We start from the raw sequence: 27286 nt of genomic DNA, 5'->3' as shown, positions 1-27286 counted from the left end.
AATGCATATTGCTTTCACACCATCGTAAAGTCAAAACATCATTAAGTCAAACCCTTGTAAGTCAGGAACCATCTGTATTTGAAGACATTTCATTTGTTGTCATAACTGGAGGTGTGCTACTGGCAGCTCGTGGGTAGAGACCAGACAGGCTGCTATGCATCCTACAATGCACAATCTAGCCCCGCCGCCCCCCGCTTGATAAAGAATTATCCAGCCCCAAATGTTAGTTGTGCTGAGGAGGATGAGAAACTTTGCTCTAAGTTATTTCCTTTCTTACCTGTAAGAAAAATAATTGCCTAAAATGTAAGCTGACTCCTAATTTGACACATTCTCTATTTTGCATTACCTGTCTCAGAAGTTTTAGTATCTGACATTCAAGTTAAATATGTATTCATATATGTAGTTAAAATTGGCTATTTCTTATGTGTTTCTATGAAACAGCAGTGTCAATATATTAAGACCTGGTCATTCTAGCCAGGTAGGCTGTAGAGTGAATTAAATAAAACAATGAAATATCTTAACGGCATAAACACAAAAATAGTATAACCCTCATGCTGTTATATTATATAAATACTTAAATGATAATTTACCACAACATAAATAAGAAATAAACTCCAAACACATGAGCATTGCATTTATATTTCTCTTCGTCTTGATGCATGCATCATCACATTGAACTGCATTATCAACTTTAGATGCTGTTTACAGGCTTTTTTATTTGATTATATCTCCATTTGTACTTGTTCCATTTTATGTGGAAGAAGCTGGAAATATCATAAATCACTTTCATTGATACTATCTCTATTTATCTATAGATCATATGACAGATAATAAATGGGGGAATGTTCAAGTTCAAATCCCGCCAGTAATACCCTTATTGCTTAAACTTCAACTAAATAATCTGCAAAGAAGTTTTTAATATATTTATGTATCCTTTAGAGATTTTACCTCCTAAGCAACAGTGACTACACCCACATTTCTAGGCCGTGAACATTAATGACAATATTTCATGATTCAGTCCATTAAGACAACTTTTCCCCCATTTTGTTTTCCCAGAGTAAGCAACAGAGTTAAGCATTCCAATGGTTACTAGAATACCAAAGAATGGCCCACATCATTGGGCAGATGCAGTGAGGTATACACAGTGGAAGAGAACAGTTTCTGAGAGAGTATGGTTTGTGTGTAGGCCAAGCAAACAGTGGTCTATATGGCATGATTTGAAGGATGCTGCAAAGTGGTTCCTATCCCTCCCACAACTTCAACTCAGCCCTGCATTCTAATATAAAAGATTGATCACTAAGCATAATGAAGAATTTGTTGTCTAACACAGGCCACTATTAAAATGTTAATGCTCTGAGATGCAGCAGAATTTTTTCTTTCAGCAGAGATTTTTAACCAGTAGCAAGAAAAACTAATTAGCAAGGTTTCGTCCAACAAAGGTTTGTACACTGGAAAACCTTGCTGAGGTCTTTTAACCTTTGGAAATGAGATACATGTGGTAGGTACTTATAGTGAGGGTCAAAGCAAATAACTGTCTTCTTGGCTTGAATTTTGCCTACAGCATTGGCTTTATTTCTTAACAGACCCAGTTCCCTTGAACCTAGGCTACCCTCTTTTATGCTCTTTCATGTGTTCATTCCTGTGTCCTTTCCAGTCTGTTCTCAAAATCCCCTTCCCTGCCTATCAGCTGATTGCTCACTCAAAAATATCAATCAGAGCAAGGCGGTGAATCACTATTCTAAGAACCTTAAGCAATATGTAGGCTTATGCCTCTGACAAGGATATTCCAGTTCCTGACAGAATAGAAGAAAGAGTAAGAAGGACCTGACCCTTGCAGCCTACCAGGAATTGGAACCAAGGATTCAATGCTGTCAGCCCCTCTCTCTGCTCTTGCTGCCTGTCTCTGCTCCTCTTGACTCTTGGCCTCATTCCCTTCTGCTGCCAAAGGACCTTTTCCATCTAGTTGAGTTTAGTAATCCCTGCTGAGAAAATATTTTTGTCTCCCAATATTTGTATATCAAGCCTAGGGAAATACTGATAATTCCTATTTGGCTTTTATGCCTCTTTGGACCAATCACTGGGTCCAAAGAGATGGGGGGCATATGATTGGACAGTGCTTGGTGATGGATCCGCTCCTATGGCCAGAGCTCAGGATCCATAGCCTGGAGAATGGGAAAGGGTAAAGACAAATGAGAAGCTAAACAGGAGCTGTACAGTATACTATAGTCAGCTCTTGAGACTCATCTGAAGAGGTACTTTGTGAAGCTTCTCCTGACCCTGCATTGTGAATGAGTGCCCTTCCCTTGTGTCTCTGGCCTATCAATAAATCTGAACCAGTCATTGTATTATATTTTGTATTTACATATATTTACACTCCAAGCTTGCCAAAGTTGATAGTGCTTTTGGAATGTTTTCAGATAAACGCTCCTTCTCCTAGATTCAGGAGTGTATTAGTGACTGGTAGGAAGCATGTGGTCAAACTGAATGACAAGAAAGTCATCTCAATTCCATGCCACACTTTGTCAGCCCACTTGGGCAAAGCCAGCCCTATTCAGAGAACATTCTTGGTTTACACCTTCTATTGGCCTTGTTCTGTGAAAACACTTCAAACAACGTGAGTAAACTTGTTTCAACAAACAATTTAAGACAAAAGGGCCTTTAAAATAATCTGTGTTCTAGCAAATGGGCCTTCGCTAACTTTCCTTTTTTAATACTAAAAGTTGCTTTTGAAGGATTTTATTGTTCAATGGTATTAAAAAAAAAAAAAACACGACATAATGAAGACCCAGGTACCTACCATCCATCTTTAGAAGTAAAACATTACAAAGTTACAAGGATAGTTGAAGCCCCTTTAGGCTCCTCCTTGATTTCAATTGACTCCCCTCCACTGCCCCTCCCAGAGATAACTATCTTGAGTTTGGTATTTCTTATTCATACTTTTTCTTCTTTATTAAGTCTGGTTAGAAAAGAATGGGTAAACAAGCTTCTACCCTGCACAGGAATGTACCAGTATCAGTGACATTTCTCAATCTGTTCTCATCTGTATTCAAATGCCTTTCCAGATTAGGTCATACATTTCTCCGCGTGTCCTCCCAAGGTACTGGCATCAACTCTATTAGTATTGTTGTGTAAATGACAAGAAGCTTCAGAGAGGCAAAGTAGGAATACACTCAAGGAGAAAACACAGCTCCCAATTTTGTTGACGGAAATGGAATACGTATTCTTGATCAGACCAGGTGTTTCTCAATATCCTGCTAATAGAAGAGCATTTAATTTTAATTCTAAGCATACTAGGTATCTGGAAGAACATACATGATGGATAAATCAAAATTGGGGAGGTCTTTGAAAGTGATTCAACTCTGAATTCCTGCTTTCTCTATATGTTAGTAAGAATTGGTTTTTAGAATTTTCTGGCCTTCCAGGAAGGTGCATAGTGAAATGGAAGAACCTTGGGTACAGTGGCTCTCCCAATTACTGGCTCTGTAACCTTGGGAAGGTCACTTATGCTCCATTAGTCTGTTACAGTAATACCTGTCTATCTACTTTTCATAGTTGCCTTTTGAAAAAAAAAATGAGATTAATTCATGTGGCTCATAAACTATAAAACACCATAAATATAAAGGATAATAGCTTTGGTGGATGCTGATCTGTGTCCTGTCATAGGGACAGAAATGATGGACGTGCTAATTCTGCCTGAGTAAATATTTTTTAGACTTGAGGCTTAATCATGAGAACTCTAATTATTTCCATTTTATCTAAGATTTTAGCATTGTGAAAAATTGTCTTATATTCATTTGCTTTGACATAGCCCTTGTCCAGAATCCAAATGTCAAAATCTATCTACTTACTGATTACATAAAAAAGTGATAAATGTGAATTTTCACTTGTATTATAGCTTCAGGAGAGGCTCCAAGGTCTGAGAACCATAGCAAAACAACAAAAGTAATGACAAAAAGTTCACCTTCTAAAGTGAGAAGCCAGAATTCTACCTCTGTCCATGGAACTTTCTACATCAATGAAAATTTTCATTATCTGTGTTGTCGAATATGCTAGCCAGTAGCCACATGTGAGAATTAGACTAAATGTGACTAAATGTGACTCATTAGACTGAGGTACTGAATTTTATTTTATTTTATTGTGATTAATTAAAATGTAAACTTACATAGGCACATATGATGAGTGGCTACTGTGTTGGACAGTGCAGACTAAGACAGTTGATGCTGATCTTACAAAGGAAGTGGCTAAAACTTGGTGCAGCCTCTGCCTACCCAGCCCTTATGTACTTCCAGGGTATATAAGAGAAGATGGACATTCAGTGGGAGGTGAAAGAAGACTGTTCTGAGAGTCACATTGTAGATCATTTCAGTGTGCTATGAATTCTCCATCTCTTCTCACAGAGGGGCAGAGCATAGTACTTGCCCTCATATTTCTATCCAAACGAGTTGGTGTTTAAAGCACCACCAGGAGAGGTTTTCAGACAGAGACTGTTTTTGACATGCTGAAAAAGAGTCTACATGTGAGATACTGGCTAAAGTGGTTGATGCTGAAGAGGGCCCTTCTTCCCATCTTGCTGAACAAAGATGGAAAACAGTAGTCGAGGTATGGGCCTATTAGGGGAGAGGATTGTGCATCATTTTAACAGAGACCCACCCAAGAGGTGTGGGGTGACCCCATGTGAGAGGTAGACACCAGAGAGTGGGCCCTACTAAAGGAGTCTTAAACAGCTAGCAGGAATAGGGGTCACCATGTCAAGCAGGCAATTGTAGATCCTTAGTATAAATCTCTGTGGAACCCGTAGGAGGTGCTTACTCAAAAAAGACTGTTTTAGAAATCTGCAATACTCAGGTGATATCAATGCTAGATTGTACAAATGGTTTTGGTAAAGGAAGACCTCTTCTATCCTATATTGCTCTTTCTTCTCTTAATCCCGGGCCCCAGGCTCAACCCTGGAGAACCAGTGGCTTCATAGTGAGTAGAGGAAGAGGAATCAAGGGAGGGAAATGGTACAAAACCAACAATACTTTTTTCCATCACAAATTTGCTCAGCCTGAAGCAGACCCAAACTGAGGGAAGGAAGACATTTTCAGAAGAATTTTGAGATTGTATTGGACTAGAATTTCTCATGTGAAATTAATCAAAAAAGCAATGTCATCTACCTAGGGTTTCATTCTGGATCTGAGAAAAATCATTTGATAGCATGAATTTAAATGAGAATTGGTTAGAAAAACTAAATTTCCTCTCTTGCACCCACTGGGTCCAGCTCATTCAATAAACTATTATAATACTAAGGATAATTGTACATTACTAATGATAAATTAATAGTGATGGTGATGAATAACTAACATTTATTATCAAGCATTTACAACCTGCTAGGCACTCTTCTAAGCAATTTATTTGTTTCAGCCCCTCAGCAGGAGATACATATAGAACTGATTTCTCTCTATCTAAGGTAGTTCAGAAAACTGAACTGTTAGATTTTTGGAGTCTCACTGGAAGATAAAAATCACACCTACTGGACAATCATTATCATCTAATATTTATTAAGCCCACTTATCAAGTATTTCACATGCATTATTTCATTTACTACTTTAGCAGTGCTATGAAATACTCATTTCATACATTTTTTTTGATAAGTAATTGAGATTTAGGGGAGTGAAGTCAATTTACCTAATGGCAGGTCTAGGCTGAAAATCTAGGGCTTTTGGGTCTCAGTGTCTTGCTCTTTATCCATACTCTACTTAGGAGGAAAGGACCAATGCTCATCTCTTTTCTCTTGTTGAAAACAAGCACTATATATTAGTTATCAAGAAGAAGTGTCTTGCTCAAGCAAAAATTTAAATTTGTAAATTTGGTAAAATAAAAAGTGCAAAACACTTGGTGTACTAATTAATAATAAAATTAGTTTCTTCTTTTGCCCCAAACTTTTAACTTTCATGTGGAGAAAAGTGAATACAGAAAATGTCTCACATTGAAGGTCAATCTGTATTACTACAAAATAGGAAAAACAAAAGCAAGGGGCAACTCTTCATTTCTGACTGCCTTGAGTACTCCTGATCCTTCCAAATCTTCCTCCTCTCCAGTTTATTTCATTGTTGTTCTTAAAATGAATTCCACAATCCAAGAGAGGGCTAAGAATCTTACCAAGAAGAAAAGGAAGAAGCTATGCTGTTATGGTTCAGTGTATTCTGAACTCTTGAAACTTGGGGCCTATTTATACTTCAAGACAAACAGAGATCATGTTAACAATAGCAGATGTTGCAAGGGAAGGATAGAGTTTATTATAGGCAGATCTATGTGGGGTCAGAAGCAATAGGCTCTTCCTGTGGAGGAAGTCAGATGGGCAGCTGCAGCTTGGCTAGAAAAGACTGGTTATTATATTACACCCAGGCTGAGAGCACAGTGCAGTGCCCATCTCTGTTGGCTGGTTGCTCGTGCAAATTTGCGACTCCTCACACAATTTTCTGGTTGTTCTGGGCATTACTTCCAAAGCTGAGTAGGTGGCTCAAATGCAAGGAAAACATCCAACCATTTTGAAGGAGCTAGGAGATACTTCATATTTGCAAATGTGATTGGAAGCATTTATCTTTCCTTTCTCCCCCCCACCCTCACATCTTCTAAATATTAGCATTTAATAAAATACACATTTCTTTCATTTATTTTGAACTCCCTCCAAAGCCAGCAAATACCAGAACCTCAAATGTTATGATAGGATAGGTTCTTTATTGGTTTGTTTTCTTTTCATTCTTTCTGTTTTTACTGTGTGATTCTTTTTCATTATAAATCCTTATGTTTCCAACTCAAGGAGCCTGACTAATCAGAAGGGCTTCCAGCAGAGGTAGACAAATATTCTGAATGCTGTCCTGAGACTCTACAGATGCAGATAGCTCTGCTATTCACAGGAAATGAAGAAGTCAGGTCCATCAGAGACAGGGGATTTCCTCTTCAGATAAAGTATGTTAGCTGTTGCATATTAGTGATATAAAACTCAGGAGTAGAGACAAGATGGTTTCAGATGGTGGGGGAAATAGCCCCGTCTTATCCTGGATGCCTCTGAAAACATAGCCTGAGACAAAGGCTTGCACATAGGTTATTTATTTGGGAGGTGATTCCAGGGAACAAGTGTCGGGGACAGCAGTAGTGAAATAAAGGAGGGAAAACAACTCAAGATGCCTGCAGGAGATACTTGATCTTGTGAGACCTTCTGAAAACCCTTATGAAATGTATCTCAATACTAACCATGCACAAAGAGAGAAGACACAAGACACAGATTCATGTCTCTGATTGGTCAAAAGTAACCCCAACTCAAACATTTCCTGGTTGCACATGTATGAATGAAAGGTGGTTCATCATGCAGTAGCATCAGAGAGACCTGGAGGCAGAAGGCAAGTAGATCTCTCCTGCATGGAACTGGGAACCACAGTGGTAGCTGGAGAAAAAGTCCTCACCATGGGGATTTGAAGTGGCATAGAGAGGTATCCAACATAAGCCTCCTCAAGAGATGGTAATTATAGGGTTGTGATTCAGAGTCAACTCAGATATGAGTTGAGGCCCCATCTGGATTGCTTCCCAGCTCTGTATCTGGGGCAAGTCATTTGCTCCTAATTCCAGTTTTCTCATTTTTAATTAGTGGCATTTATCTGGTTGTTTTGATGAGTAAGTGAATCACATAAGCTTAGTGCCTAATACATTGTGCATATTCAATAAATACTATCATTGATATTTAATAGTATTAATATTAAATATATATTTGATGAGTTTGGTCTGCAGCTCTTCTCAGTGGTGGAAAAACACTATTTAGAGAAGGGAAAATGAAATTTTGAAGAGATGTAAAATTCATACCCTTCATTGGATAGGTATGTTTCCCGTGCACATGAAGTGTGATGTTCTTTAAGATGAATCTCAGTTGTGAAAATCTCAAAGTCATTCAAAATCCTTAAAAAGGAGTACAATATAAATATGATATTTTGTTGTTATATATGTTTAATTTTATTCACATTTACAGGAAAAAATTTAAATAGGGCTGTCACTGATTCCAAAGGAGCCTTACATACTGTAGGAACATTTGCTTCCCCTGTCCTCAATATGCATACTCATAAAATAAGGGTGTTGAACTAGATGATTCTTGAAGTTAATTTCAATTCTTAATTTTTGTACTCCAGAATAACTTACTTTACCACTCCTGAATATCGGTTAGCTAGAATGTATGATTTCCCAGCCATGCACCCACCCCCCCAAAAAAGTGACTCACCTGTATACGGCATAGACAATAAAAGAACTTGTTATAAATATATTCCTTAAATGTAGTTATACTGACTGTTCCAAATTCAAGATGGATTGATTTCTAAATATTTGTTACTTATAATATGGGATGTGTTTTCACACAAGGATTATGTTGGAAAATAGGCAAATTTCCAGGTCAGTGAACAAAAACCTTTTTTTTTAATTAAAAAAAAGTTTATTTCTTTTGAGAGAGAGAGAGAAGGGGAGAGGTAGAAGGATGGAGAGAGAGAGAATCCTGATGCAGAGCTTGAACCTGCGAATGATGATACCATGAGATCATGACCTGAGCTAATATCAAGAGTCGGATGCTTAACCACCTGAGCCACCTAGGCGCCCCACAAAAATCTTTTTTAATTAGATGTTCCATAAGCTCAGTATTTTATAAATATTTTTCTGGATCTTGAACACTGTGTTAGAATGATTCTTTTCCCCATAGGAAGAGTTCTGCCTTTTGATACAAAGGTCACTGTGGTTTCCGTTCCAGTGATCTTAGGAAGCCTCTCTTTCCCAGGGAGTAAGACCTATGACATTTTCCCAAATATCCTAACTTCCTCCAAAGTGGGACACTTTTGAGAGGGAAAGGGGGGACTACTAACCATTTTGCTGGGATGACAAGCATAAATCATCACTGTCCTATGAGGACAGGGATGTATGATTGTCCTCATATGCCCCTCAAAGTGCTTCCATGGCCTATTGGTAGACACAGCGATATGGAAGCTGTCATTTATTTTCATTTTCATTGTGGTTATTTTCAAATGTTTACTGGGGATATATAGTAAATATGTACAGCATCTGGGGATATAGTGTGATAAAGAACATGGTACCTGTCTACAAAGCTTGGAGTCTAGTGTGAGATGGAGACATTATATAACTAATTGTACTGAAGCATGACTGTGATAACTGAAGAAATGCAGGGTGTTAAGGGAGCACACAGTAGCGAGCCCTCAGCTGGTGATCTAAGGCAGAAGTTAGCAAACTTTTCTATAAAGTGCCAGGTAGTTAACTATGCAAGGTTTTCACTATTTTAGGCTTTAAGGGCCATATATGGTCTTTCTCTTCTTCCTCCTTGTCTTCCTCTCCCTCCTCTTTTTCTTCTTTTAAAATCCTTTAAAAGTTTTAAAGCAACTCTTAGCATGAGGCCTATAACCAAACAAGCCATGGGCAAATTTGGCCCATGGGCCATAGTTCATCAATCTTTTATCTATGCAGTGAGGAGAGCTTTTTGGAACAAGTGCCAGGCAAGCTGAGATTTGAAAGATGAATGAGTTAGTCAGGTAAATCATTACAGGAATAAAAATATGAGATAGAGGGATAATATGTACCAAAGCATAGAGCCCAGACACTGTACTGCAATACTATAAAGAATCCAGAGAAATCCAACATGGCTGAGGATGGCCCAAGATGACACTGATATGTGAGAGATCTGTTCCTAGAATGTTTTATGATCCATGTTAAGGCCTTTGGGCTAGATCCTGATGGTCGAGACAGATTCACAAAGGATTTCAAGTGAAGGGGTATCGTGATCAGATCTGCATGGGGGAAAGCAGTCCAGTATGGTGGTCAAACACCAAAATAGAGACAATGAGGCAGCATAGACTGGGATGATGACCTGACGAATATATGGGTTCAGTGATATTTGTGAGGGGAAATTGGATGGATTTGTTGGCTGATTGAATGTAAGGGATGGGGAAGAGAAAGGAGGCAATGATGACTTCCAGGTTCTTCCTTAAACAACTAGTTTTCCTCCTGAAACAACTAGGTGGCTGGTGGTGACACTGACTGAAAACCAACCTTGGAGGAGCAGGTTTAGAGAATAAGAATGCAGTTTTGGACATGGTAAATAAGAGATATGCTAGATACCCAAATGGTGATATATAATAAGGAGTTAGATGTTTAGCTCTGTAGTTCACATGGGAGGTCACAGATTTGAAGATCATCATATAGATGGGAACCAAGACCACGGGACTAAATGAAATTGTGCGTATAGAGTAAGAAGAGCCTCCCAGTGTTGAAGGAATGGCAAAACAAGGAAGATCTCACAAAGCACCCAAGCAGGAATAGACAGACATGTTAGGAGGAAAATTCGGATATTGTAGAGAAGTAAATTCAAGGAATGAATGTATTTCAAGATGGGTGGGGTAGTGCCAATATAAAATCCTGCAACTAGGGAAAACAAAATAAGGTTTGAGAAGAAATTATTGGATCTGGTAACATAGACTTCACTGGTGATCTTGATACAAGAAATTTCAGAGAAATGGTAGGGCTGGAAGTCAGTCAACAGTGGGATGAGGAGTGAGTGAGAGTACATAGGGATGGTGAAAGTAAAACCTTTTATCAAGAAGCCTAGCAAGTTGAAAGGTTGGAGGAAAAAGGGAAATTGGGAGGTAGCTAGAGGTGGATGTGGGAATGGGGATGGGGTTCGCTAAAATAGGGGTGGTCTTGTACATGTTTTAACATGCAGGAGAAAAAGTCAATAGACATAAAGTAAAGGTACAGGAGCAAGGTTATTTGAGAAACCAGGAGGATGTAGGGTTCAGAGCACAGGTGGAAGCATGCAAAGTTGCCAGTGGGGCCACAAGGTAGCTCCCCAGCTCATCCTCTGCTCACTAAGACATCCTTCCTAGCATGGGGCTGCATCATACTGGAGTTCCTTGTTCTTATTTTTAGAAAAAGGAGGCTTTGAGCTAGAGGTGGCCTTATGCAAGAATAGGAACATCTCAAATGAGGCAATAGAAAGTAGAAAGGATGCTTGAAGATGCTGCTCAATTTTTTTTTCAGACAGAATTTACAGTTCAGTGTTCTTCCTTAGTGTGACTCCCAGTCACGTGACTGTCCCACTTTCAACCGTGAAAAACTTATAAGAATATCACTGTAGTAATAATTTCTTAACTATCTATTAATATTGGAAAAATACATGTTGACATAAAGCTACTCTATATTCAGCAAGTCTTTTAAATGAACATATTTCAGTAATCACCATGCAGCCATGTAAATTTGAAAAAAGGTAGGAGTCTACCTGTCAAATACTACTTTTCCAGTTGACACAATGCTTGAGTAGCATATGAATCCTCAGATCCTTTCCAATAATTTTGATAACAATGACTCAACTTTTAGCAACTCAACCACAGCTCAGAGCACAAGACAGGGTCATGGGCTCAACTATTGCTTTTGGGAAAGGCAATATCACATATAGAAGGTAATAGTACTTCCTTGACTTTCGATGAATTGAAGTCAAATTCATTTTTATTCCAGAGGAGAATCAGATTCACATTTTCCTAGGCTTTTCATGTAAGAGTTTGGCCAGGGATGGGACTAGAGAGAAAATGGGACAGAGGTTAGGGACTGAGGGTGAGTGTTAGGATTGAATAGCTAGAAAGTGGTTTTCGGTGTTCACCGAGTCTTCTTCCACCTATTCCAGTTGCTCCTCTTCTTCTACATGCTCCTTCTCTTCTTCCTTCTTCTCCCTTTTGTTACCAGTCATGCTGCACGTTTTCTGCCAATATAGACAAATCCTAGAGTGAAATGGGAATTATAGATGGTGTATAAAGTTGTCCTTGATAGAGATGGGGAAGGACACTCAATTGCAAGTAGAGAGTAAGATCCTTCTTGGGGTTGCAGTACCTCTTATATAGGTTAGAAGTGTTTTTTTTTTCCAGTTGCTCATGTGTACCTAGGGACATGCATAGGTTTGATGAGGGAGCAGGGGGCAAGCTGAGGGCAAAGTACAGGCTAACAGCACTCCTCCTGCTGCCCTGTGGGATATGTGTGACATTCCTCAGGCACTCCTGGCTGCCCAAGGACAAAGGAAAGGACAGAAAACAAATGGTTGAACTCATAGAGTTTCTATCTGTTTACAAAAATCCTAGTAAATTACAAGAAAAAAGGCAATCTTATCAATAGCCTAATCTCTAGAAGCCTATAGCCTCAGTTTTCTGGAGCCCCAACATCACCCTCCCCTCCATAGTGATGTGGGGAACAAAGGCAAGAAGGAAATGGCAGATAAAATTGAATTTCCTTATAACCTGCAGACCACTGACAAATACTTGAGTCATGCAGAGCAAAACATTTCTCCAGAAACTCCCTACTGTCTTAGTGTTAATGCTTTAACAGAGGGGAAAACAACCTTAGCTTGACAATAGCTAGGCCTTCAGTAATTCGTGAGTCTTTAGCATATGGAAAATCCCTTTATGAAACTTCCTCTTGACTTTACCTCCCCAAGCCCCATAGTATATAAGGAGCCACTCTTCCCAACCCCAGTGCAGCTCTTCCTGCCCACAGGTCCTATCCCCATGCTTTAATAAAATCACCTTTTTGCACAAAAGACATCTTCAAGAATTCTTTCTTGGTTGTCAGCTCTGAACCCCACGAACCCCACCATTACCCCACAACCTCATCAGGTTGGGCATACATAAACTGTGAATGACTTTTCTTCAATATATGAGTAAACAATGTTTTTCCTAAGGATCGATGATCCAAAGGAGAACTCAGAATGGGGATAACAGACACAACAGACACATGTAAGTGAGTAACAAAATGTAAGTGAGTTGTTTCAATTGTTGAAGAAATATAAAGAGAGGAATGTGCAGAGGAGGAAGAAATTCTACCCATCTTAAGTTCATTGGCTGGGGTCCAGCAAATTAGACCAACATAAACAGATTAACGAGATAAAAACAAACTCAAGTTTACTAACATCACACATATGCATGGAGGACTCAGTGATAAGTAACACAAAAGGGTGGTTAGAACTTGAACTTCTAGGGGTCCCTGAGTGGCTCAGCTGGTTAAGCGTCCAACTTTGGCTCAGGTCACGAACTCACACTTCATGAGTTCGAGTTCCACATCAGGCTCTGTGCTGACAGCTCAGAGCCTAGAGCCTTGTTTGGATTCTGGGTCTGCCTCTTTCTCTGCCTCTCCCCCACTCACACTCTGTTTCTCTCTCTCTCAAAAATAAATAAACATTAAAAAAAATAAAAAAATAAAAAAAGAACTTGAACTTCTAAAACATGTTAGCAAAGAACACTAATTGTGTAGAAAAGTAGCAAGACAAAATAAAGGGACTTCACATCTAGGGATGGCAAATTGTAGGAAGGTAAATACATGTAGAAATTAATGATAGACAAGGGTGACAATGCTAAGTTTGTTATGTAGATTCCTCTGTATCATGTCTGGGATGATAGGGGTCTAGAGTCTCAGATGATTAACTTCAGTCCTTCCTGATAGGGAGAGGAGGGGAGATACCTTTACAAATTTATCTCCTACCTTTAGGTAAAGAGAGGGAAATGCAGAGAGCTTTTCTTGTTTCTGCTACTTCTCAGTTGTCTTCAGCTCAAAATAATCAATATGCCAAGGTGGCATATTTTGGGGAGGTGTGTTCTGGTACCTTTCAAAAGTCACCTAGTAACCACTGTCAGACTTAGATTTCCCCACATTCTAACTTCATTTCTGTGATTGTAATGAGGGAAGATTACAATTGATTCCTATAAGTTTGACCCTGGGGCATTTAACATTTTTAAGTGCCATCTGTATCCCCTAAGTGATTTAATTTTGATCCAAACTAGTATTAAATTTCTTAAGTTGAATTTTTATTCTTAGAGATTGATAATCTATGTATGATGCCTCTCTGTATGTAGGATGTGGAGGACAATTTCAGCTAAACAGCTTCTGTGATTAATCAGTGTACTCTATCCATTACAGAACACGTAATTTTCTGTCATTACTAGTGACTGAATTTGGGGCCAACTCAGGCAAAAGTGTGAGGTAGGCAAAGGTTTTCTCTGACATTTGCCTTCTCACTTTCCCTTTCTGCTTTAAGCATCCATCCTGGCCTCATTTCCAGTTGTTACTCAGGTATTTGTACTCTAATAGAAAACTGCTACCTGTAAAAAGCTTTCAAGGCCCAACTAAATGATTCTTTCCTAGTGGACTTTGACAGGGAAATGGGCCCTGTGGGAGAGACATTTTCTGGAGAAGGGCAGCCATCAGTTTGTACTACAGGCATTGCAGGTCTAGCACTTGGGGTTCTGAGGTGTAGCTCTGAGACAGAGTCTCTATTTAGGTCTTCAAACTATTCTCAAGGCTCTTTGACTCTGCATCTCCCTGTGACTATTGCCATATCTTTCTTCATCTCTTCATAGTCAAATGTCTTTGAAGAGAAATCTGCCCTCACTGACTCTTTCTTCTCACTTTATCTTTCCCCACTCATTTTGCTTCTTCCCCCATCACTTCAATGAATTTGCCCTGGCAAACATTAGCAATTGTAAATTGACTGGATATTATTTTCTTACATATGGGATCTCTGCTGAATTTCACTTTGAGTCTGCTCTCTGATTCTTACAATCTCATCCTTCTTTGCTTTCTTTCCATGGGAATGTGCTCCCCTGGTTCTCCAACCTCTCAGTTCTAGAGGAACCAGTGGGCCCAGGGTTGGGTGAGTACATAATATCCAGCAGCATTCATTCCCCTTTCTTGATATGGACAATTGCATTTTCTTAATTCTTAGTTCAAGTACTATGCAAATGAATGTTCAAGCCCCCTTCTGACCTGTTTGCTGGTCTAGATCCTTTCAGAATGGAAATTTTGGACCCACCACTTCCCCAGGTATTGCCTCCTCCTCATATTCTCCATCTGAGTCTCCTTCTACCCTTACTTCCAAGGTTAATGATCACTAAAGTTGCCTCATGAACCACCTCTTTTTCCTCTTTTTTCCCCTCCTGACCTTGTCACTACCCTGGCTTTTGACTTCAGGGTCCCAAATCTCCACCTCCGTTCCAGGCTCACCTCTCTTCCAGATCTGCACATCCAATCACCTATCAGATACCTCCATTCTACCTTATCTTCTGCCCTCCACCCTGTATACAGGGTGTATACTAATTTTGTATCCCAAATTAGTAATTCTTTGCCACCTTGCCCTTTCAGTGGCTTCCTTCATACAGTCCCAAAGTCTTGCTAAATCTATCTCCTTAATAGCTGTTAAATTCATACGTTTTCATTTTCTCACTACTGCCTTGGTGTGAGCCTTTACTGAGCTAAAGCAGTAAACAAGCATTATCTTGTTTGCTACTTTAAACCTCTATAATTCTAGAGTTTGCACAAGGACGAAGTTTTCTAAAATGCAAATCTTATCTGTAAACATTGGCACAAAACTATGTACCTGCTTCCCTTTATTTTACAGAATAAACTCTTGGTTCATTAGCATAACATCTGATGCTTTGTGATCTAACCACCTTCACAAGGCTCTGGAATCCTCTTCAGGCACCACATCCCTTCACAGTACAACCTTTGGACAGTATGTTCTTCTGGATCATTCTTTTATTTCATGACCATCTATGTCTTGCCTACCTATCTAGAAAATAGGCTCCATGATAGAAGGGATTGTAGAGTGAACTCCCTTTGTGCAGGTATGGATTGACTGAAGTGGATGTCAGGGGAAGGATAAGGAAAGGCAAAGAATGTATCATTTCTCATCTGGTGACTACTGCCTTTCATCAGGATTGGCCTGACTAGCCTGACTCTGATGTACAAATAACTTTGGAGATGTCCCAAGCACCCTCCACAGTAGGATAATCATAGCAGAGATGTGAATAGCCTACATTCCTTAGGAAATTCACATCTTACCTTCTAGACCCTTGTCTTTACGTCTTTTGCCAGATAAGCTTTCCAGCATTTAAAACCAAAGGTGGGCCTTTTGGTCTAGTACAAGGAGATGCTGAAGTCATCATCTGATTGATATCTGAAGAGTAAAATGTTATGAGAGTCTTGAATACTTCATCGATCAAGCATATGTCACATGTCAGGTAATAGTCCACCACAGGCCTCCCCAGGAGAGAGAAGACAGTAGACTTTGGTTTCCTTCTGAATTTATAAGTGTGAGACCTTGGTGTGGTATATTGCTTGTTGTATGCTATATTAGTTTGAAAGATAAAAACTAATACGAATACTATTAAAGGTTTCTCCCTGTTTCTTCTGATTTGGATTTATATTGAATAATCTGGATTTCTGTTTCTTTCTTCTTATAAATCCTCATTTTCTTTTTTGAGACTTCTAGGGGAAAATTCTCCATGAATTAGAGTCCTCACATAATCAGAATCTTAATTGTCAGGAGAAAAGAAAACGTACTATGATAGATGTAGGATATAGATAAAATACTTCTTGACCATGTCCTCATTGTTTCTTCCAATTTAGGGAAATTACCTAGATTGTTCACCTCTATAAAGCTATACAATGAAAATGGATCAGAATGATTATTCATAAGCAACACAGTAATTCTTAATCAAGTAAATATTCTGGAGGTTCGATGTCCTTATTACTAAGACTGCCAGGGGTGAAATACACATTTTTAGAAAACATTTCAACAATATTTTCTTAAGCCCTCCATCTGTGTTTACATAGCACTTAATACAAATGTTTATGTAGCACTATATACATACTTTTGTTGTAGCACACATTATATGCCATTATTGTACTTTGTTCTATTTGTCTGTCTCCCCTTGAATTTGAGTGCTTTGAAGTTAGGGGGCCATTGCTCTTCATGTCCTCATCAACTAGCACAAATTCCAAGAGAATTGTAGTAAATATTTAATTGAAACCTATTTAATCAAAGGCAATTGTGGGGTCACCTGGCTGGCTCAGTAGGTAGAGCTTGCAACTCTCGATCTTGGGGTTGTGAGTTCAAGGCTCACATTGCATGTAGAGATTACTTAAAAAACTAGTTAATTAAAAACAAATGCCCCAAAGTGGTTTTTAAAATTGGCAGTTCCAAGATAAAAAATGAATTTCTGATAATTCTGAGTCCCAGAGAAAATTTTCTATATTTGAATTCCCTATTCTTTGTTGAGGTTTTAGAAGGAAAATATATAGCCATTACTTTGCTAATTATATTATCTGAGACACAGCAAGTCTGAACATTTTGAATTGTATCAATTAAAAATTGTAGAAATTTGTTTTCTTATTATATAAGTATGCATATAATATTCTCAATTTTGCCTCTATCTGCAAAAAACTAAAATACTTACAGGAAAAGTTTTCTGATCCCTATCCTATAAAATACTTTATAGGTTTAAGAAACAATTGGTCTGTAAAAATTTCCCTAATGCAACATTATAACACTGGCCTGGACACTGAAATCCTGAATATTGCTTCTCATCTACATCTATGTCTGACCCTTCTTTTGTGTGCTATTTGACTTGACACAGGGCTGAATGCTTAACAGGTACTGAGTAAAAAGTGGTTATCTGATTTAATTCTCTAGCTGCTCTAGAGAAAAGACTTGGACTTACCTTATTAGAATCTTAATTAATGGAATCTTAAAAATGCAATGTAAACACACTTATAATGATGATGATTTTAAATGGCCGGGCTGGACTATGAGGGATATGCTCAGAAATAAATGCAAGAATCATCAGACAGACTTATCTCTCTGCCAAACATTACAAGTTGGTAAAATCTGTGAAGGACTAGAGGTGATAACTCAGACAGCTAAGAGATTAGTCTGAATTAACACATCAGGCCAATGAGATGGAGTTTTGCTTAATTCTAATTTAATACTTTCAAATGCAGCATTACCGGTGACATCAACCATACGAATAGTTTTAAAGATCTCAAAATCCGGTAACTACACAGCAAAGGAATGGTACCAGGTAAAATGAAACTTAGAGTTAATGTTTTGGTCAGTTAAGGTTAGCATTTTAGTGAAACTTTTCTTCTTCCCTTTCGGTTCTAGGGAAGTTCTTGCTAATTTCACTTGTTAAAAGATTGCATTTTCCACTGCCTGGATTAGGCGGGTTGTATTGTATATATCCTGCCTAAATGTAGTTTAAATAAACCAGTCAAGAATTTAACCTCTGTTTGACAAACTAATTGGCTGGGGGTTTAAAACCATCAGTTATGTAATAAACTGTATGCAATCAATTAGGGTGAACTGATTATGTTCAGGCCGCTTCATTTCTGAAGAATCTTGTTAGCAGTAGAGCCCTCTGAGTTACTTGCCTAACCCTTAGGAAGCAACTCAGCCTTCTGTATAAGCATGAGGTTTTCAATTCCCCGCCAATTTCACAGGGCTTTCAGGTAATGGACTGCATTTTACCGAAGGGAGCAGTGTTAAGTGCGTGCGGAAGAATGGTTCTGGCAGATTATCCCTTCCTTAGTGAATCACAAATGAGCTATTAATGTCTGGCTCCCTCTCTGGATGACCCAGTGGAGGGGCCAGGTGCAGGGAATTAGGAGTCTGAGATGGGGGCAGGTGCAGTCCCTCGTGGGCAGTTCCCCAACACGAGGAAGTTGCAGACCTGATCCAGGGGAATTAGAGAATAAGAGCCGAGGTGTGATCCTTAATAATGAGATGGAAACAGGGACCCTGGACAAGATAGAGAACATTCACAGAAAGAATGGTGGGGGGAAGGAGATGGGGTCTGGTGACACTTTTCAGCAGAGATGAGATTTAAGCTTTAAAATGGCTCCCTCCAATACAAATCAAAACCACACTCAGATACCACCTCACGCCAGTCAGAGTGGCCAAAATGAAGAAATCAGGAGACTATAGATGCTGGAGAGGATGTGGAGAAACAGGAACCCTCTTGCACTGTTGGTGGGAATGCAAATTGGTGCAGCCGCTCTGGAAAGCAGTGTGGAGGTTCCTCAGAAAATTAAAAATAGACCTACCCTATGACCCAGCAATAGCACTGCTAGGAATTTATCCAAGGGATACAGGAGTACTGATGCATAGGGGCACCTGTACCCCAATGTTTATAGCGGCACTCTCAACAATAGCCAAATTATGGAAAGAGCCTAAATGTCCATCAACTGATGAATGGATAAAGAAATTGTGGTTTATATACACAATGGAATACTACGTGGCAATGAGAAAAAATGAAATATGGCCTTTTGTAGCAACATGGATGGAACTGGAGAGTGTGATGCTAAGTGAAATAAGCCATACAGAGAAAGACAGATACCATATGGTTTCACTCTTATGTGGATCCTGAGAAACATAACAGAAACCCATGGGGGAGGGGAAGGAAAGAAAAAAAAAAAAAAAAAAGAGGTTAGAGTGGGAGAGAGCCAAAGCATAAGAGACTGTTAAAAACTGAGAACAAACTGAGGGTTGATGGGGGGTGGGAGGGAGGGCAGGGTGGGTGATGGGTATTGAGGAGGGCACCTTTTGGGATGAACACTGGGTGTTGTATGGAAACCAATTTGACAGTAAATTTCATATATTAAAAAAAAATAAAAAATAAAAATTAAAAAAAAAATAAAATGGCTCCCTCCATTTATCAAAAGAGGTTTGATATTTTAAACTGCCATTCGTTGTTTTCTTTCTGTTTGCATTTTTGATCTGCTTTCTCCAGAAGCTTGGAATTGAAGGGCTTTGTTCAGTTATCACAATTTGTGTTATATTTTAGTTTCTAATATGTACTAATTTCTCAGCAACACTTGGTCATTTCATTAATTGCTATGAAATTAGAATTAAAGCTCAGCTTCCTGTGAGTACCCAACACTGATCGAACTGAGACCAGGTTCTTCTAAAATATCTTTAGCTAATATTTCCTATGCACATCTTTATGTTGATTACTCATGCAGTTAATTATTATTATAACAGCTCTTACCAAATATACGTTGAACTAATGAATGTGACTCTGGACCTTGTGGCTGCCCAAAAGCATAGAGTCCATTTCATAGTTACCATAGACACAAAAAAAGAATTAAATAAGTAGTTCAGGGGCATTAGAGCTCACCTGACAAATTAGATAATACAATATTAGAAGATCTTATAGTTTAAATACAACATTTTATTATGTTTTTTTTTTTTTAATTTTTATTTTTTGAGAGAGAAACAGAGTGCAAGCAGGGGAGGGGCAGAGAGAGGGAGACACAGGATCTGAACTGTCAGCACAGAGCCCAATGTGGGGCCTGAACCCACAAACTGTGAGATCATGACCTGAGCTGACGTGGGATGCTTAGCTGACTGAATCACCCAGGTAGGTGCCCCTTATGTGGTTTCAAATGTGTGATATCAAAGTACTTCCTACAAAACACTTTATTGGAAAATAATGCTATTTTTTAATTGGAGAGATAGTTGCTTTATAGTAAGCATGTACTATCTTACAACAGTTGATAAAGATATTTTTTAATAAAGGCATTCTGGCATTCTTAGATTGAAACTGCCAGCCTAGAGTACCAAGTGCTGGTGAAGATGTGGAACAAATGGAATTCTCATACACTGTTGGTAGGAGTGCAAAATAACTGATACTCTGGAAAACAGTTTGGCAGGGCTTTTTTTTTTTTTTTTTTTTTTTTTTTTTGTATAGTTTATTTATTTTTTGGGGGGAGGAGAGAGAGCATGCGTGTGCGGGAGGGGCAGAGAGTGAGGGAGAGAGAGAGGGTCCCGAGCAGGCTCCGCACTGTTAGCACAGAGCCTTATGCAGGACTCGGACCCATGAACCGTGAGATCATGACTTGAGCTGAAATGAAGAGTCGAAGGCTTAACTGACTGAGCCACGCAGGTGCCCCAATTTGGCAGGTTTTTTTTTTCTTATAGAGTTACGCATTTACTTAACATATTCCCCAGCAATCCTACTTCTGGTTACTTACCCTAGAGAAATGAAAATTTATGTTCACACTAAATCCTATAGGCAAATGTTCAGAGCAGCTTTATTTGTGGAAGTCAAAAACTAGAAACAACCCAGTGCCCTTCAACAGTGGTATGGATAAACAAGCTATGGTAAGTGCATACCATGTGATACTACTCAGTAAAAAGGAACAAACTATCAATATGTATTGATATCGATAGTGTAGAATAGGTAATTCTCAAAGACATGTGGGAGTGACACACCATATGAAAAGGATACATATTGTATGATTTCAGCCACGTGACATTTTCAAAAAGACAAAACCATAAAACCAGTGAAGAGGTTAGTGATTGCCAAAGGTACGGGCATGGTGATAATATTGCTATAAAGTTGTAGCACAGGGAGTTTTGAGGCATAAAGGAATTGTCTTGTATCTTCATTGTGGATACATTATTGAACCCCACATAAATGAGCACCAAAAGAAAAAAAAAACACCGTATGATATTTAAAAAATACAATAAAAAAAGTCTCTCAGCCTGTAAGATTTAGATAATTATTTAAGCAACTGAGACTTACTTACAATCAGGTGGTAACTTCTTTGGCACATAGCAACTGGAAGACCATGGGTTTTGAAAGCCATGGGATAGTTTTTGGAGCAGTGAAAAGGTATAAATTCACCTATAGAATTTTTATTTTATTTTATTATTATTTTTTAAATTAAATTCTATGCCCAGTGTGGGGCTTGAACTCACAACCCTGAGATCAACAGTCACATGTTATATCGACTGAGCCATCCAGGAGCCCCTAGTATAATTTTTTCAAAAAGACATAAAATACTATTTTTGAGAAGGGAACTCCTATAATTATTCAAAATTTGAAGCAGAAGGGCACCTGGGTGGCTCAGTTGGTTAAGCAAGCATCTGACTCTTGATTTTGACCTAGGTCATGATCTCACACTTCATAGGTTTGATCCCCATGTCAGGCTCTGTGTTGACAGTGTGGAAACTGTTTGGGGTTCTCTCTCTCTCCCTCTCTCTCTGTTTCTCCCCCACTTGGGCACTCACTCTCTCACTGTCTCAAAACAAATATATAAAATTAAAAAATTTTAAATAAAAATACAAATTTTGAAGCAGAGTCTTGGAATCTTGTTTGAACCCATCATTTTGTTGTTCATTTATGTAGATTCCCCCCTCTGGTGTTTATTCTGGCATTAATGAACATACCAGAATTTGAAAGAAAGATTAGAAATAGCCTTGCTTTAAGGGACATGCATATTGATATGCCAGGAAAACTTAGGCAGTTTTCTCACTGCTGAGATTTTCTTTTCCTTTTCTTTTTCCCCACCCAGTCTGGAGACCAATGGAAACCATGTATTTACTAAATGATTGATGTTTGTGCTCCTTAAGAACCATGGGAATTACCATCCTAGATCACATCATTAGTCTGCCTAGTCTAACATCTTGCTTCTGGCTGAGGTAATTATCTGATGCTTTTGAGGGACATTTAAATCTTCCTTATAAACCATTGACCATTGTTTCACATAGTGTTGATTCTCATTGCTGGGATATAGGTGAGAAACCTGGGCTAAAGAGAAACAAAGTAATACAACTAAGTTCTTTTATATTCTTAAAAGCTAAGTTTATTTTGACCATTTGATGCTACTGGTTAGATCACAAATAATAGGAATGTTGTGATACACTTGATCTAATTCTCAAGGATTTGATTTTCTGTTCTGCTATGAGGCTGTGAGAATTGGTAGATAAAAAATCCATCTCACCTAATGGGTTTAATATATGTTAGAAGTCCCATATTGTATAAGAGAAAAAGGAAATGAGCCTCTCTACATTTGTAAGATGACTGTTCAGTGCTTTTTGTGTTATGGTCTCAGAACAAATTACTCCCAAAATCTTCCCCAGAGTTCTCAAACTGGTAACTCTTCATTTACTTTTTGCCATTTTCTTTCTAATATAATGCTTTGATTCCTTAAGAATGGGACATTTTAATTGGCCAATATAATTGATCCTTTTCTACCTGCCTGTCCCCTAGGTAGATGTTACGTTTGTTGGCATTGCTTTAGAACCGGCAAATTTATTTAGCATGTACAGCTTCTTAATGACGATTTTTTTTAAATGAATGCCAGGTGAGAGACAAACTTCTGCAAACATTCAGGGGTTGGAATTTAGGCATTCTACTCAATGAGAATATTTGTTGTTGTTATTTATAAGCAGAGTTCTAGCTGAAGTTTTGTTTTTGTTTGTTTGTTTGTTTTAAGTTTGTTTACTTAGAGAGAGAGAAAGAGAGCATGAGCAGGGGAGGGACAGAAAGAGAGGAAGGTAGAGAGAATCTCACCCAAAAAGGCTCTGCACTGTCAGTGGGGAGCCTGATGCAGGGCTCAAACCCATGAACCTTGAGATCATGACCTGAGCCAAAATCAGGAGTAGAAATTAAGAGTAGGAGGCCACCCAGGTGCCTCCTAGCTGAAGTTTTTAATTGGTAAGAAGGCACCTATGTTACAAGACAGTAAATAGCCTAAGGACCAGGTATGTAGAGAATACTTCTACAGTAGTGTGTTCTCAACTGACATAACTTTGTCCCCCCCACCCCCTGCTGGGGACATTTGGAAAATCTGGAGACATCTTTGTGTGACAACTGGAGGCTGGGGGGAGTGTACTTACTGGCATTTAGTAGGTAGAGACCAGGGATGCTGCTAAATATCCTGCAGTGCACAGGTCAGACTCTACAACAAATAATTTATTCAGTCCAATATGTCATTAGTGCCAAGGTTGAGAAACCCCACTCTATAAAGCAAAGAAAACGTGTGCTTTTAGCATGGAGCACAGTGCCTGAGACGTGGTAGGTACAGAATATGGATTGAAGAGATTTTCATTAGGGACTTCTCAGATCAGACTTAGAGCATAGAGGGAGAGTATTTATTATTGTAATCAAGCAAATTGCAAAGCAATGTTAATCTAATATGAAATCACAAATTTCATGATATGCATTACAATTATTTTGCAGCATGTTTGATTAGCCACACATGGAGCACAGCTCCTTAAGAGGACTGTTACCAGTATCAGGTTTTAACCTGGGCGAGTATGCATTGTTTTCCTCTCCTCTCTGTTAGAGTTAGTTTTCAAGGATCAGTCATCAGTTTTTCCCCCTCTCTTACTATCAATGGCACACAGTTTCTGGGACTCATGTCCTACCAGCTGGGATTCTCTTGCTCCCATGACAGTTCTCCAGAGCTGTGGGCTGCAGTTCTCGGTTTCACCTATAATCGTCTAGTTTGCTAATCCTCTCTTCAGCTGTTTGATCTTTAAACTTGAAGCATTTTGGAGCAGAAAATTTTGTTGATTTGCCTCTCTCTCTCTGTCTCTGAATTCTGGATCTGGAAAATAAACTCTTTATAATAAGATAGTAAATAGTAGGTTCTCTGGACCAGAACATGATTTTACATAAATAATCAGCTGGGGGCAGAGTGCATAGGGGGCAGGATTGAATATCTCAGTCCTTGGTTTGGGACTAAAGAAACCACTTTTTATCACATTTGGGCAGATTTTTGCTTAGTGAAGGGGTGCTTATGATGGCTTTCATGAATCTTGCTGTGCTGCTCGTGAGAGCTAGCCTTCTAAAATTTTTAGCCCCATTTCCCCTTTTCTTGGGGATCAATAATGCATCTGTGGGCCACAAACCAGAAACCATTCTTGGCTTAGTGTGTCCATCACTGTCAAATTCTTAAAGCAGGCTTCAGTTCAGCCTTCAGGATGCTAAGGGTCTGCAGACTAGGGAAGAACCCCTTACTAAAAGTCACACTGCTTGAAACTTGGTGCTTATAATTCCTTTACTCATAGACTTCTAAATCCACTGGAGAGTTTAAAAGTTCAAACTTGTAAATAGAAACTGGGAATGCTAGCTTATCTTATGAAACAAGTTTTCATCAAAATTCAAATAAGGATAACAGATTCTTTCTTCTTCTGTAGGAATAGAGGATATTTGGGGGAACCCAAAAGTGGGAGAGGTTGTTTTTCCAAGAACCAAAAGCCATCAAAGGCAAACTTTTCCAATTTCACAATTTCACTTTGGGATTGTGCCATTTTCCTTCTACTCTTCACATCCAGATGTACAGCAGATACAAGATAGTAAGGCAGGAAGGAGAAGGAATTAAGATTTCCATTCTAGAGTTCACTGTTACATAATAGAATCTTATACACATTACAGTGTCCACAAATGCGAGGAATTTATAATTAATGTACTTCTCAGAGATCTCCACATATATCCATAGTGTTATTATTTTAAACCAATGATGTTAAATGGCCACCAGTTATCAACATCGCAGCCTAGGGGAAAAATGTTCTTGAGTATTGATTTCTGAGACTCCAGTAAATGCAGCATTGGCTCAAGCTGAAGATCTATAGAAAGGAACGGTAAAACTAGGTGGGATAGGTAAAAGTTATTCCTTGATCACCACAAATCTAATGGATTATAAATTTCAAGATTTCATATTATATCCTTTTTTTTGGCAAGTTGGTCTTTCTTTATGTTTCAGAAATAACAGTATTAAATGCTGTAGAGAAAGGTTAGAGGGTTGAGATTGAGGTTGCATTAAAAAGACGAGTTAAAAGCTTTAATTTATACTTGAGAATAACAAGATATGAAAGGATTTTGTGAAAATCCTTTGTTCATTAGATAATGTTTATTTAACAAGAAATGAGTGTTTTCACTGAGATTAAACCGAGGATTTTATTGGAAAGACTTTAAGAAGTAAGGTCTCTGTTCTTTAAACCCTGCTGATTTAAAGAAATATCACTAAATACTTTTAAGTCCATTTTTATTCAGTTCTGTCTACTTGCCATTGGTTATATAGACTTAGAACCTTAAATCATATTCTTTTATTCTTCATTTTCTGTTTTAAAATTTTGGCAAGCTTGTTTTCTTTGTGCTTGTTGTTATTTGAAGGCCTCTGCAGAATTTTCTTGTGTAGTCGGTGCTGTCGGAAGAAACCATGAGGTCATTGCCAGTGGGGAAGCTGTTAGCTAAATCTCCTGAGGCAACAGTGTGGTGGTGCAGCTGAATTGCATCTTCCGTGGGTCTAAAGTGATGTGAACATACTGCCTGTTTGCCCAGGACAACCCACGTCCACGCTTGCTGCCCCAGCATACTTGTAAATATAGCCTCTCTCAAAAGTGTCTTGGTGTGAACAATAAATTACATGGCCATTCCAAACTTAGAAGGCTATATGGAGAGAGTAGTCATGGTTCAAGTGGTTCTTATTTTCGATGGTAGAGGTAGTATGTAGCTTGTAAAAAGATCAGTGGAATTAGATGATCCAGGATGAAACAGAATATGGTAGGTTTCTGGGGGGACTGAGAAGGAAAACATTTGCAGAAGCCAAAACAGGGAGAAGGAGAAAGAAAAAAGTAAGCATCATAATAGCAGGGCTATTAATTACTGGGGCAAAGCCAGGTGGTTTGGTGCTGCTAGTGAGGGAAGGGCTGGTGGAAACTAGCACTCCATGCAACTTGAAGAAACACAACAAAGTGCTTTCATAGCAAGAGAGTATAGCATAGAGGTCACGGACATGGGCTTTGGAACAGACTGCCTAGTGTTCGCTTTCCTCAAGCTACTTAAAAACGGAAAAGATGCTTAAACCATATATGCCTCATTTTCCTCATCTGTAAAATGGGAATAAGAATAATACCTATGCCACAGAGTTATTATGAAGATTAAATGAGTTAACGCTTATAAAGCAGTGTTTATCACATTGTCAGCACTTCATCCACACAGTCTGCTATTGTTATTATTATTGTTATTGTTTTCAGTGAGCAAAGGAGGTAATGGCTATACCACTGTTGCTTAGTACCTTAAATGAAACTGCCCATATGCGTCCTGGATGCAGTATCGCACACTGAACAGCTCTGCAACCCCATGGGCTAGGTGGGATTCCTCTATCATTTATTTGTTAGAAAATTGTTGAACTTCTCTTTAGTTTGTCTCTGCATTTTTAGATGGAGAGAAAAAATAGCATAGACTTTTAGGTTAGACTTGTTACAGTCCTTGTAAAACCACTCCATGCAGTCTTAGGCACATGCTCAGTGCTTAAATGTTAGAAGCTGTTCTGTTGGAACCTCTTCCAATAAGTTCCTATAAATGATAAGGGACAAGTAAGCTAGTGACTTTCTAGGTCCCCTAAATCTAATCATTTCTTAAGTAAGTAGGTAGGTATGAACACATAGTCCCTATTGAAGCATGGAGTGGCTGCAGGATAGTGTGTTTGAAGTGTGTGTGAAATTCCTTGGAAGAGAGGGTAGGTGACACTACGATTTTATCATTCAGAAGAGATAATGAGTTTAGGGTCCATTAGCACAAGAATCCATCTGTCTCTTTCTCTCTCATGCTCTCTGTCTCTCTATTATCTTTCTCTGTCTCTATTGTCTGTCTCTCTC

The 27286-nt window shown here is 38.7% G+C and overlaps 1 protein-coding gene across 1 annotated transcript in view; it reads left to right on the top strand.

Moving 5' to 3' along the window:
* Positions 1-27286, top strand: part of PKHD1 (PKHD1 ciliary IPT domain containing fibrocystin/polyductin) — a 483789-nt gene that overhangs the window by 373732 nt on the left and 82771 nt on the right. The gene's annotated exons all lie outside the window — the stretch shown is intronic.

This window comes from Panthera uncia (genome assembly GCF_023721935.1).
Source record: "Panthera uncia isolate 11264 chromosome B2 unlocalized genomic scaffold, Puncia_PCG_1.0 HiC_scaffold_24, whole genome shotgun sequence".
NCBI lineage: Eukaryota > Metazoa > Chordata > Mammalia > Carnivora > Felidae > Panthera > Panthera uncia.
This window is presented reverse-complemented; position numbering and strand designations above follow the sequence as displayed.